The sequence below is a fragment of the Bidens hawaiensis genome, unplaced genomic scaffold (genome assembly GCF_021521415.1).
Source record: "Bidens hawaiensis isolate Kalapana, Puna unplaced genomic scaffold, B.hawaiensis_p1.1 tig00000055_1, whole genome shotgun sequence".
In the NCBI taxonomy this organism is placed as follows: Eukaryota; Viridiplantae; Streptophyta; class Magnoliopsida; order Asterales; family Asteraceae; genus Bidens; species Bidens hawaiensis.
Window position 1 is genome coordinate 1,063,459 of NW_027491016.1, and position 13,817 is coordinate 1,077,275.

Genomic DNA, 13,817 nt, shown 5'->3' on the forward strand with positions numbered 1-13,817 from the left:
ATGAAGAAATTCAGCTTCTCCCCAAAACGATCTTCATCTTCCTTCATAGCTCATTACCCTTCCCCGTCGCGATTTAGCCTACCCGCCCCCACCCAAAGCCTCTCCGACTCAGTAATGATACAGACGCTAGAGGTCGCTGAGCCTGTTATTATTAAATGGGACCCAGCGACCTCCACTTACGCGTTTGTCACATCACTGTTCTATGAAAACCGTGCAGAGGCTTCGGAGTTTATTAAACTCGTCAACAAGCTTCATAAAGCCATGCGATCATTAGTCGCTGAGAATTCGAACTCGGATTTGCTAATCCGAGCTCAGCATCTCATGCAAATCGCGATGAAGCGGTTGGAGAAAGAGTTTTATCAGATTTTGTCGTTGAATCGAGCGCGGTTGGACCCGGAGTCCGTTTCGACTAGATCGTCTCGAACGTCTAGGTCGAGTTTATCCGATTTTGTTGACGAATCGGATGATGACGTTCGAGTTGCGGGCGAATTGATAAGTGAAGTTGAAGATGAAGCTGAAGGAGTCATGATTGATCTTAGGATGATTGCAGATTGCATGATTTCATCCGGTTACGGTAAAGAATGCGTAAACATATACAAAATTATAAGAAAATTGATTGTCGATGAAGGCATATACAAACTCGGCGTCGAAAAAACGAAATCTGCTCAAGTTCATAAAATGGATTGGGAGGTTTTGGACCTCAAAATCCAAAGCTGGTTAGAAGCTGTAAAGGTCTCAATGAAAACATTGTTTCACGGGGAGCGAATTCTATGCGATCACGTTTTCGCTTCGTCTGATTCGATTCGTGAGTCGTGTTACGCTGAAATAACTAAAGAAGGCGCTTTGATTTTGTTCGGGTTCCCCGAAAATGTGGTGAAAAGTAGTAAGAAAGCACCTGAGAGGATCTTTAGATGGTGAAGAGGTAGGTCCCAGCAGAGCCCAGTTGGACCCGCAAGACTCACCTCAAAGAGGGACGTCTGCGCAGTTGAACTCGCAAGACTCACCTTCAAGAGGGACGTCTGCGCAAAGACTAAACTCTCAACTCACCTTGAAGAGGGACGTCTGCGCAAAAACCAACTGGATCCGCAGGACCCACCATGCTCAGAGACGTGACGTCCTTACGCGCAGTACGCAAGCTGTTCCCGCAGGAAAAGCCTCCCAATGGTCGACGTACTCCGCCTGTTCCCGCAGCAACGGATACTAGCCATCAGGGAAGGCTACCCGCGCAGCAAGGCTACACGCACAAGGCACTAACTCTTAAATAATTCAGCGATGTCACCTGAAGAAGGAGTGAGCAAGCCGGGAATACTCCCGCCCCGCCCAAAGCCGGGAAAACTTCCGCCCAAATGAGTCAGTCCGTACGCTACTGGAGGATCTTTTGTACTGTACCTGCCAAGGTATGGACAAAAGATCTGACCAAAGCTGCGACAGCTCACTGACAACAGTACGACGAGCAGCACGCTCTACTACTTAATGTCACTATCAGCCGCTGCCTACTCACCAACCTGTCGTAGCACGTGCATAGCCTGCAGTTGGTGGAAAAGGAATAGTACACAGCCGGCCTGGTCACTATCAGCCGCTGCCTACCCACCAACCACCAGCATGGCACGTGCGTAGCCCACAGTTGGTAGAACAGGAATACTATTCAGCCGGCTGTACCTGCTTGGAAACCTACCTTCGGCTATAAATACTCCAACACCTTAGAACGGTATCATTATCATATATCTTCATATATTATCTGATATCTGCTCTAGTCATTTCTCTTAATATACACTTATATTCAAGAGCAATCTAGTCTGATTCTCACGCCGGAGGGTGGTCACAAGGAGGTACCCCCCCTTCTCAGTGACGAGCTCACGGTGTCTGTTTTGCAGGTCATCAGAATAATAACCATCTTGCCGGACCTAACCCTCGTGGGAAACATCTATTTAACCCCCAGATTATCCGTAATCTGCCGGGGTCGATTAGTGTTTCTTCTGTAACATCCCGAAATTTCCAAAATAATATTAATTGTATTACTTAATAATAGAGGGAAAGTTTACTCGGGTTATCGGGAAATAAATAAATAGAGTAGGAGTTGGTATGGGTCGGGCTAGTGTTGGGTAATGGATATGGGTTATGGACTTGGGTTATGAAAGAAGGAAGGAGAGTCCATGGGCTTAAGCCCATGATCCCTAAATATAAATACCATTAACCACCATTTAATCCTCATTCTCACATATTCCATACACACACACCCAAAACACACACGACCCGAACCAAGATCCGAAGGCGAAAACCCGAGCTTGTTGGTGCTGGAACGTCGTGACGGACCAAAACAACATCAAGGCTTAACCGTGTTCGTAGTTCGACTCGTTCAAGGTACGTTTATAGTTAGAAATCGTTCGTGTAGGTTCGGGTTGATTTGAGAAATGATAGATCTGAGTTTGTATGGTAAAAACGAATCCAACAAAGCTAATCTTACTGAAAATGGTTATGATTTGATGGGTTAATCGATTGATAAAAAGAACCCGTAACCTATATGCCTAAATCGCACCCTTTAAACATCGATGTTAGGTCGATTTGATGGTTGGGGTTTGTAGGCGCTGGTCAGACGATCCCGTGGGTACCTAAATCAAGTTATTTGGTTAAGAAACGAAGGTGATTAAGGGATTTAAGAACGAACAGTAGCTGCAGACGACAACTTCGCCTGCAAGCTAAGTTCGCCTGATGAACTTCGCCTGCAAGCTAAGTTCGCCAGATGACAACTTCGCCTAAAGCCAAGTTCGCCTGATGACAACTTCGCCTGCAAGCCAAGTTCGCCTGATGAACTTCGCCCGCAAGCTAAGTTCGCCTGATGACAACTTCGCCTAAAGCCAAGTTCGCCTGATGACAACTTCGCCTGCAAGCCAAGTTCGCCTGATGAACTTCGCCCGCAAGCTAAGTTCGCCTGATGACAACTTCGCCTAAAGCCAAGTTCGCCTGATGACAACTTCGCCTAAAGCCAAGTTCGCCTGATGACAACTTCGCCTAAAGCCAAGTTCGCCTGATGATAACTTCGCCTAAAGCCAAGTTCGCCTGATGACAACTTCGCCTAAAGCCAAGTTCGCCTGATGACAACTTCGCCTAAAGCCAAGTTCGCCTGATGACAACTTCGCCTAAAGCTAAGTTCGCCTAAGGTTTAACTTCGCCTAAAGCTAAGTTCGCCTAAGGTTTAACTTCGCCTAAAGTCAAGTTCGATTAGAGAATAGATTAAAACGATAAGTAAAAGTAAGCTAATACTAGGCCACCAGATTAGATCAGGCGAGTATTGATACGTGTAACTTATACAGTCAGCCGAGCACAGTTAAAGAAGGGATTTACAACTATCAGAGGAAGAAGCAGAGTTCAGGTGAGTTTCTAGCCCCATTCCTTGTTATGTTTTCGGGGCTGTGTGCATACTCGATGTGTAGTTAATACATTTATCCTAAGTGATAAGTGTATGCCATATGTGATATATGTGATGGATATGAATGATTGCTTGTCGGTACGCAAACGATCTTCGGATATTGCGCGTACTGTCAGGTTAAAAATAAAGGTACGACTATTATATATCGAAGATGTATGAATATTACAAATGAATACTTGTCGGGGCGTGAACGATCTTCGGATATTGCACGTAACGACAAGGGTTATGGTTGTTAAATGAAGGATGTAAAGAACGCCTAGAGTGTTCTTATGCTATAATGTAATTATTGTATATGTGAAGTATGTGTATACAGGTACACGAATGGTATGTGAGTTCTACGTTCGACATAGTAAGTTAGGATGGCAAATCCCTCTAACTTCTGTTGGACATAGACTTGGCAGGTGATGGCGTAGTTAAGGACTGCGAGCCTTATACGTGATGTAGATGAGAGATGTAAACGTAGATAGGGACGGTGGGCCTTATACGTGTTATAGGATATAGACGCCAACGTAGATAAGGACTGCGGACCTTATACGTAACGTAGATAAGGACTGCGGACCTTATACGTAATGTAGATAGGCGTCAGCACAGGAAAGGACTGTGGACCTTATACGTGCTGTGGTAGCATAGGGGAGGACTGCGGACCTTGTACGTGCTATGAATTAGGTTGCAACATAGGGAAGGACTGTGGACCTTGTACGTGTTGTGGAAGTGGGATGGTATAGGGAAGGACCGCGGACCTTGCACGTACCATGAATGGTGAACATAGGTAAAGACTGCGGACCTTTTACGTGTTCACGACCTTGAGTACAGGTATAGACGGCGGACTATGAACGTACTCTCGGTAGACTGAGGTTAGTGATTGAAGATATGTATGTATGTATGGTAGTAAGTATGTATGTAGAACAGAAGGGTAATTAGTTAAGTATGGATATATATCTTCGGATATGTATGTATGTGTTGTATTGTATGGCGTACGATTAACTAAAACTCACTCAGCGTAGCTGACTTTTAGTATGCACGCAGGTGAGTAGGATGAGGCAGCTCGCTTGAGGAGACACGTGGCACTGAATAAGAGGCTGGCATCGGAAGACTCAAGACGTTTAAGTTAAATGTTTCGATTATTTTGAAAGACAAAATGATGTTTTAAGACAAGACGTGTTTTGTTATGAAATGTTTTATGAAAGTTTTTATATTCCGCGAAAGTTTTAATGAACTCTGATTTGTACGAACTGTGTTTATGAGTAAATCCGACGCTAAAGTAGGGCTACCGGGTTCGGGGCCTTACATCTTCATTGGCACCATCCTTGCATAAAAGCTAGAACTTGAATCTTTTTCAGTTTTTTTTAAAACTTCTGGAAAGATGGTTAACGTTACTCCGGTCCCAAGGCCAGCGAGTGACCAAGAAACCCCGGTAATCACAACCCCAGCTACTGGGAGGAACGCCGGCGAGTACACATATTTTACGAACACTACCCCGGTTACCCAAGCCGGGGCAAGTGCAGTAAATCTTACGAACACTACCCCGGTTACCCGAGCCGGGGCAAGTGCAGTAAACAATCATCCCCTGGGATTCATTGATACCCAGGCGGAAAGACGACAGACGAGGTTCCCCCGCCAAACACTTGATCAAGTTAAAGCGTGGGCGGAAGCACGTCAGAAAGAATTCCAAGCTGAGTTGGACGAACGCTTACGTTCCATCCAACAAGCTGACGAATTCGGAAGCACTCGACAACAGCTCAACATGAGCAATGAGTGAGAGTCCTCGGACGATGATCGGGAGGAATCCGACAGTGACGCAAACCCTCGCCATAGGGCGAAAGGGAAGCGTAACGAAACGGACTTCCAACCAACAAGAAATTTTGGAAAAACCTTCAAACAAAGGAACGCGGGGGGAAACCCACGTGACTTCTCCAAAACCTTTAGACCAACTGCTGCAAATGCAGGAACGTCCAAATTTGCAAGGGACATTGCGGAAGCAATCGCCCCGAAGAGTGCCAAGCAGATGCCCAACATCGGCACTTATGATGGTATATCCGACCCAGACGATCACCTGAACAGATTCATAGCGGGGGCAACCGTCAGCAACTGGACGGAACCCACGTGGTGTTATATGTTCCAGATGACGCTGGTTGGAGCGGCTAGAGCGTGGTTTGACCGTCTACCGGTCCACCACATCTACGATTGGGCGGACTTCCAACACAAGTTCAGCCAACACTTCAGTCAACAGCGAAAATATACTGAAGAGCAGTGGACGATCCTCAACTGTATTAGAGAGGAGGATGAATCTTTACTAGACTTCATCACTCGCTTCAACTCGAAAAAGCTGAGTCTGGGCGCTATAAGCGAAGATCTTGTTCGCACCGCTTTCATCCAGGGCGCCGAATACCCAGAGCTTATCCGCACGTTGACGGGTAAAGACGGCATGCCATCCACGTGGGATGCCATCATGACGGCGGCCAAGCGCTTTGCCGAAACAGAGAAGCAACTGGGTGGGGATCCGCCCCAGAGTACAAACCTCTACACGCAGAGGACTAGAGAAAACAACGTCCGGACCGCCCGGCAAAACAAAAAGAGGAAGCTAGGCATTTGGCAGTCAAGGGTAAACTTTGACACCTCATCCAGCTCTCGCTCTTTAGTAGGCGGAAGGGATAACACGCACCCATTAAGCCGACACCCCCGGTGGACGCCGCTCACCAAAAGCGTCACGGAGATATTTGCCACTGAGAAACTCCCGTGGCCAAAAGCTCCAACGGTCCGGCACCGACCTGACGCGGATCAGAGCAAATACTGTGACTTCCACGGGACAAAGGGTCACACCACTGAGAAGTGTACATCCTTGAGGGATATTGTTGAATCATTCGTCAAGGATGGAAAACTTACACACCTTGTGGCATCAATCAAGAATGGAAGGAAGAATGACAACCGATACAAAAGCAACGAACGAAAGCCCGTTGACATCAGCATCCACATGGTTCATAGTAACATCAGAGGAAGAAAAAGACGGACGACAGAACCATGCGCATGGAAGGAAGCTGAGGTGCGCTTCCCGCGAGTGCCAGGAGGACCCAGCAAAGAAGGCCCTATCGTCATCAAAAGCCAGCTGGGGCACTACATCACTTCCCGCACTCTTGTTGACAACGGCGCCTCGTCAACAGTTATGTACAGGCAGTTCTTCGACAAGCTAGACGACGAAGACAAAGAACGCCTAGAAACGGTCTACGCCTCGATGGAAGGGTTTGACGGCAGCACAAACACCCCCCTGGGTATCCTATCCTTCCCCGTCATTCTCACAGACGGGAAACACTCCCTCGCAGAGGACGTGGACTTGGTCATAATGAGGAAGCCACACCACACATACGACATTCTCTTCGGGAGAGACGGGATGGCAAGATTCAATGCCGTGGTATCTTCAGTCCACGGCATGATGGGATGGCCAACAGCTGAGGGCGTAGCGATGGTCACCGGTATTCCCCAGGTATGCATCGCATCTGTCTCGTCAACACCCAAACCAAAGATGGCTAAACCGACCATCACCGAACCAGAAGAATGGGCCTTCAATGGCAAATACCCCGACCAGGCGGTTACCATTGGCCCAACAGTCACTGATCCTACGCGCACCTTACTCAAACGCTTACTACAGAAAAACGCTGACATTTTCGCATGGAAACCAGCTGACATGACTGGGGTACCTCGAAGTAAGGCAGAGCATAAGCTCAAGTGTGACCCGGCTTTTACGCCGGTCATACAAAAGCGCAGAGTAATAGGGGTGGAACAAGCTAACGCGTGTAGAACCCAAGTCAAGGAACTCCTTGACGCGGGCATCGTACGCGTCAGCAGATATCAAACATGGGTTGCAAATCCCGTCATGGTACCAAAGTTTAACAAACAATGGCGCATGTGCATAGATTTCAAAGACTTGAACAAAGCATGCCCCAAAGATTGTTACCCGTTACCCGAAATTGATCTTAAGGTAGATACGCTAGCACCGTTTCGCCTTAAATGCTTCATTGATGCGTATAAAGGGTACCATCAAATCCACATGGCCGTTGACGATCAGGACAAAACCGCATTTCGGACGCCCGATGGCACATTTTGTTATCAAATGATGTCATTCGGACTTAAGAATGCCGGGTCCACATACCAACGCCTGATGGACAAAGAGTTTCATGCCCAAATTGGGAGGAACTTGGAAGTCTACATGGATGACCTGGTCATCAAAAGCCTTGACCCAGAAACGATGTCGAAAGACATCGAAGAAACATTCAACACACTCAGAAAGATAAACATGAAGCTCAACCCGAGCAAGTGTTCCTTTGGGATGGAAGAAGGGAAGTTCTTAGGAGTCGTTGTTACTAAAGATGGCTTCAGAGCGAACCCTGAAAAGGTCGAAGCCATTATCAAAATGGAATCACCTACTACCATCAAGCAAGCTCAGACACTGAATGGACGCCTAGTCGCACTTAACCGCTTTTTGGCAAACCATGCGGATAGGTCGTTCCCATTCGTGTCAACGCTGAGAAACTGTTTAAAGAAAACGCACTTCTGCTGGACACCAGAAGCGGAAGCAGCTTTTCAGGAAATTCGGTCATGTTTGATCGAACTCCCAACGCTCACAGCACCAGAAGCGGGAGAGGAATTAATCCTATACCTCTCCGCCACAGATAGAGCAACCGGGGCCGTCCTGCTAGTCGAGCGAAAAGGCATCCAGATGCCAATCTACTATGTTAGCCGTCTCCTAACAGACGTCAAAACCCGGTACTCTACCCTGGAAAAATTAGTCTTAGCACTTGTACAGGCTTCACGCAGGCTAAGACGATATTTCCAAGGTCACCCAATCACCATTCTCACCAACTTCAAACTTGCAAACGTTTTAGGCAAACCCGAACTGTCGGGACGCCTAGCCAAATGGGCAATAGAATTGGGAGAATACGCGATAAAGTATAAGCCGAGGCCAGCCATAAAAGGCCAGGTCTTGGCCGACTTTATTGCCGAAGTCCCCGCCTCGCGGGCGAAAGAGTGCCAGGACGAGGCTCAACCCTCTCCAGCACAGGACATCGATGATGTCTGGCGACTCTACACTGATGGAGCAGCCAGCAACGAGGGCTCAGGCGCAGGGTTAAAACTAACCAACCCAGCGGGCCAAGAATACACTTACGCTATTCGACTGAATTTTCCAAGTACAAATAACGAAGCCGAGTATGAAGCATTCTTGGCCGAGCTGAGGATTGCGCGTAAGATGGGAGTAAAGAACTTGGAAGCCCACGTGGATTCCATGTTAGTAGCCAATCAGATAAACGGGACGTACACGGCCGTGAACGACACAATGGCCCTGTACCTCGCTCAAGCAAAAACCATCATGCGAGATTTTAACGATTGTAAAGTCATACACGTCAAGCGTAGCGAAAACAAATCTGCGGATGCGTTAAGCAAGCTTGCGTCATTGGCTTTCACCTACTTGGGAAAGGACATCCGCATTGAACTCCTTGGAGCACCATCAGTCCCACACAAGGAAGTCTGTGTCATCCAAACCGGCACGGAAACGTGGATGACACCAATAATAAATTACCTTGCGGCGGGTATACTACCAGAGTCGAAAAAACAGGCAAGAAAACTACGCTGTAAAGCACTGAACTATCAACTCATCAATGACATCCTTTACAGACGTAACTTTCTTGGTCCACTCCTCAGATGCGTCGACGACCAAGATGCCGACTACCTCCTAAGGGAAGTACACGAAGGCATCTGTGGGATACACGCAGGTCCACGCGCAGTTGTAGCTAAGCTAAACAACGCGAGATGCTTTTGGCCGGGGATGCATACGGATGCACTGGCATACATCAGAAAGTGTAGGTCTTGCCAACTCTACGCACCCAACACGCATCGCCCGAAGAATGAACTTGTTCCAGTCACCTCTTCATGGCCATTTCAGAAGTGGGCCATCGATGTGAGGCCCATTTCCCACAGCAGCAGGGAACGTCCAGTTTCTAATGGTTGCCATCGACTACTTCACCAAGTGGATAGAAGCAAAACCCTTAGCCCAAACAACCGCAAAACATATCAAAAAATTTATTTGGGAATTTATTATTTGTCGTTTCGGGCTTCCACAGAGTTTGGTGAGGATAACGGCACCAACTTTGCCGACAAGAAGCTACAACAGTGGCTGAAAGAACTTAAAATCACCCACACCTTTACCTCAGTGGCGCACCCACAGGGTAATGGTGAGGTGGAAAGAGCAAATAGGAGCATCGTCGACGGCATAAAGAAAAGACTATTGGAACACAGATCCGGCTGGGTGGACGAACTTCCACACGTCCTTTGGGCACACAGAACGATGAAAAAGGCAAGTACGGGAGAAACCCCGTTCAGCCTCACTTATGGCACTGAAGCCATGGTCCCGGTCGAAATTGGTCTACCCTCACCAAGGGTCTTGATTCATCCAGAGGACAATGATGCGGAAAGACGGTTAGACCTTATGCTAACCGAAAAACGTAGAGACTTAGCCGCAGTGCGTGAAGAGAACTACAAACGACAAATGCAAAAGTACTACAACACGCGGGTAAAACTCTGCAACTTCAATGTCGGAGACTACATACTGCGTAACAACGAGGCTTCGAACCAAGAACGCCCAGGAAAGCTGGCCCCCGTCTGGGAAGGGCCATACATTATCAAAGAAATTTTGGGAAAGGGCGCATACCGGCTCGAAAGGCTCGATGGCACCCCCATCCCAAGAACATGGAATGGAGCTCCATTACCCAAATGTTACATGTAGATCAATTCCAAACTTATAAAGAAACGGCCTGGGGCCACTTCTAATGGAAATGATTCTCCTTTATCACATTGTGTTGATCGCTTTACATTTATAAACTCTCCGGACGGTATGCCGGTATTCACCGCATAAATATGGAAAGAAGTCGTTGCGTGTGGACGGCGGCAAAACCCGCATAAACACAAAAAACGACAAACCTCCACGCAGGTCAGTTATAGGTGAAGATTGGTCATCCCACTAAAAGAAAGTGACGGTCCTACCCGCACAATCATGATAGAGGAAACTGAACACTAACCTATTGACAACCGCGCGTCGAACGGTTAACTTATTCAAAACACTGGGAAAATTGCTAAACTAAACTAAAATATGCATGCGCAAGTCATGTAACGTTTATAACGCAAGTCACAAAGATTCAAAAGTAAGCGGGACTATACCCCTTACCTTGGCAACCAAGTAACTATAAGACAGGTGCGGGTACAGTGTCAAGGCAAAACCCTTCACATACTTAGCACCTGCAGGGAATTGAAGCCAAGAATACCTCGGCAACCAAGTAACTATAAGACGGGTGCGGGTACAGTGTCAAGGCAAAACCCTTCACATACTTAGCACCCGCAGGGAATTGAAGCCGGGAATACCTTGGAAGTAAAGTAACTATAAGGCGAGTGCGGGTACAGTGTCAAGGCGAAACCCTTCACATACTTAGCACTCCGCAGGGAATTGAAACCAAGAAGGATCTTCTGGGCCATGCTTGCGGAAAGGGATATAACACCCCCGCATAGCGGGAAAGTTGAGAACTAGATTGTTGGAAGCTCCAAGATGGAATTGGTTGTTTAACATAATTGATCACTATGTTTAAAACTACCAAAACCCCGTGGAGAATCTACACAAGTGAAACTCAACGCTCCCGACTTGCGAGGAGGTTACACACCTACCCGCATCATACCCAAATATCAAGCAGAACAGTGGGAAATTCTGCACGTGACATTAGGAAACCCGCGGGAAGAATCCCCGCGGAGAACCTTAAAACTAAACCCTTTTCAAAACCCCTTGCTTAAGTCCAAAAGTTCACCTCACTTATTAACAATTCATGAGAAGAACATTGGACTGGGGGGACTTGAAGAGGTAGGTCCCAGCAGAGCCCAGTTGAACCCGCAAGACTCACCTCAAAGAGAGACGTCTGCGCAGTTGAACCCGCAAGACTCACCTTCAAGAGGGACGTCTGCGCAAAGACTAAACTCGCAACTCACCTTGAAGAGGGACGTCTGCGCAAAAACCAACTGGATCCGCAGGACCCACCATGCTCAGAGACGTGACGTCCTTACGCGCAGTACGCAAGCTGTTCCCGTAGGAAAAGCCTCCCAATGGTCGACGTACTCCGCCTGTTCCCGCAGCAATGGATACTAGCCATCAGGGAAGGCTACCCGCGCGGCAAGGCTACACGCACAAGGCACTAACTCTTAAATAATTCAGCGATGTCACCTGAAGAAGGAGTGAGCAAGCCGGGAATACTCCCGCCCCGCCCAAAGCCGGGAAAACTCCCGCCCAAATGAGTCAGTCCGTACGCTAATGGAGGATCTTTTGTACTGTACCTGCCAAGGTATGGACAAAAGATCTGACCAAAGCTGCGACAGCTCACTGACAACAGTACGACGAGCAGCACGCTCTACTACTTAATGTCACTATCAGCCGCTGCCTACTCACCAACCTGTCGTAGCACGTGCATAGCCTGCAGTTGGTGGAAAAGGAATAGTACACAGCCGGCCTGGTCACTATCAGCCGCTGCCTACCCACCAACCACCAGCATGGCACGTGCGTAGCCCACAGTTGGTAGAACAGGAATACTATTCAGCCGGCTGTACCTGCTTGGAAACCTACCTTCGGCTATAAATACTCCAACACCTTGGAACGGTATCATTATCATATATCTTCATATATTATCTGATATCTGCTCTAGTCATTTCTCTTAATATACACTTATATTCAAGAGCAATCTAGTCTGATTCTCACGCCGGAGGGTGGTCACAAGGAGGTACCCCCCCCTTCTCAGTGACGAGCTCACGGTGTCTGTTTTGCAGGTCATCAGAAGAATAACCATCTTGCCGGACCTAACCCTCGTGGGAAACATCTATCTAACCCCCAGATTATCCGTAATCTGCCGGGGTCGATTAGTGTTTCTTCAGATGGCTTGGTATGTACACGGCCATAGCGGGTCGATGGCCGGAGATCGTGTCAATCTTTTAGTTTCAATCGACTAAATTAGTCGTCGATCAAGCGGTTAATTCGTTGGTTAGCTAGGCGAATCGGTGCGGTTGGAGTTAATAGAATTCAAAAATGTTCTCAACAAGCACCCGCGGAAGACAATTGTAGCTGGAGCTGGAGTTCACAAAGTTACAATCGATACGATGAACTTTCTCTCACTTCTTGCTGATTACGTTGTTTAAGCAGATATATTATTTGAAACCCCACCACCCGAGAAAACCCCGATACCGAAGACGTTTTTCGACAAATCGTTTCTCGACACGTCTCCATCGCCTGCGGTATCGTTGTGGTTCGCGTGGCTTATATTCGTCCTCGTTTGCAAACTCGACGATAAGACGAAGCACATCAAGGACGTGTCGCTATCGTACTTATTCCTTGCCAACAACCTCCAACAGATCCTGTCAAAAACCCGATCATCGAATCTGAAATACCTTCTAGGTGACGACTTTATTAGCAAGCGTGAATCTGACGTAAAAAAATTCGCCGCCAATTACGAACAGGTCGCGTGGGGCCACGTCATCGACGCTGTTCCTAAAACCAGAACAACATCGATGACGCGAGAACAAGCCAAAGAATGTTTCAAAAAAGTCAACATGGTGTTCGAAGAGACTCACCGAAAACAGCTTACCGTTGTGATACCCAACGGCAAGCTTCGGGACCAAATTAAATTGTCGATCGCGGGTAAGTTGTTACCCGCATATCGAGAATTCTATAAAGAGTGGAGAGTAGAGATAGAGAAAGATAGAAAGTTAGTAGGAGTTGTTAAATACGCACCCGAGGATTTGGGGAACGCGCTTTCGGACCTGTTTTTGGGTCTGGGAGTGAGTGGGCTTCGTCTTCAGTGTCGGTGTTGGGTTCGGGTCGGCATCGTCGTTATCAGGGTCAAGAACATCGTTTTCACGGTGAAGGACTTTTGTTACAATGATATTGTTATTTAAAATTGTGATTTGGCACCCCCAGGATTCTTGAAGGGTTGTATTTGTAAATTAAATGCCCTCACACTAGGGAATATGAAATACAATTGTATTGATTCCTTATGATAAAAATTAGTTAACATTAAATTAAATAATTAAGTGCGTGCATAATGTATCTTCTTTGATTTGATATAACATAAAATAATCAAGATCATTTTTAATACCATTCGGTCATACCTCGTGTTTTTGCTCTTGTTTTATGTATGATTCAAAGCGTGAATTTAGATAACTAAAAGTAGTCTAAAGCTTAATCCAAAGTGATTATTAGTTATCACTAGGTACTTGGTATTTAATTCAGTATATTTATAGCCTAAAATATTAGGCTCTTATAATAAGAAAAAATTGTTTTTTATTTTGTGACTCTCATGTGGTTTACGTGTATATATAA

The 13,817-nt window shown here is 46.9% G+C and overlaps 1 pseudogene; it reads left to right on the top strand.

Annotated features, from left to right (window-relative positions):
• On the top strand, positions 1 to 13,361 carry LOC143630173 (exocyst complex component EXO70H1-like; annotated as a pseudogene).
• Positions 13,362 to 13,817: the final 456 nt, after the last annotated feature.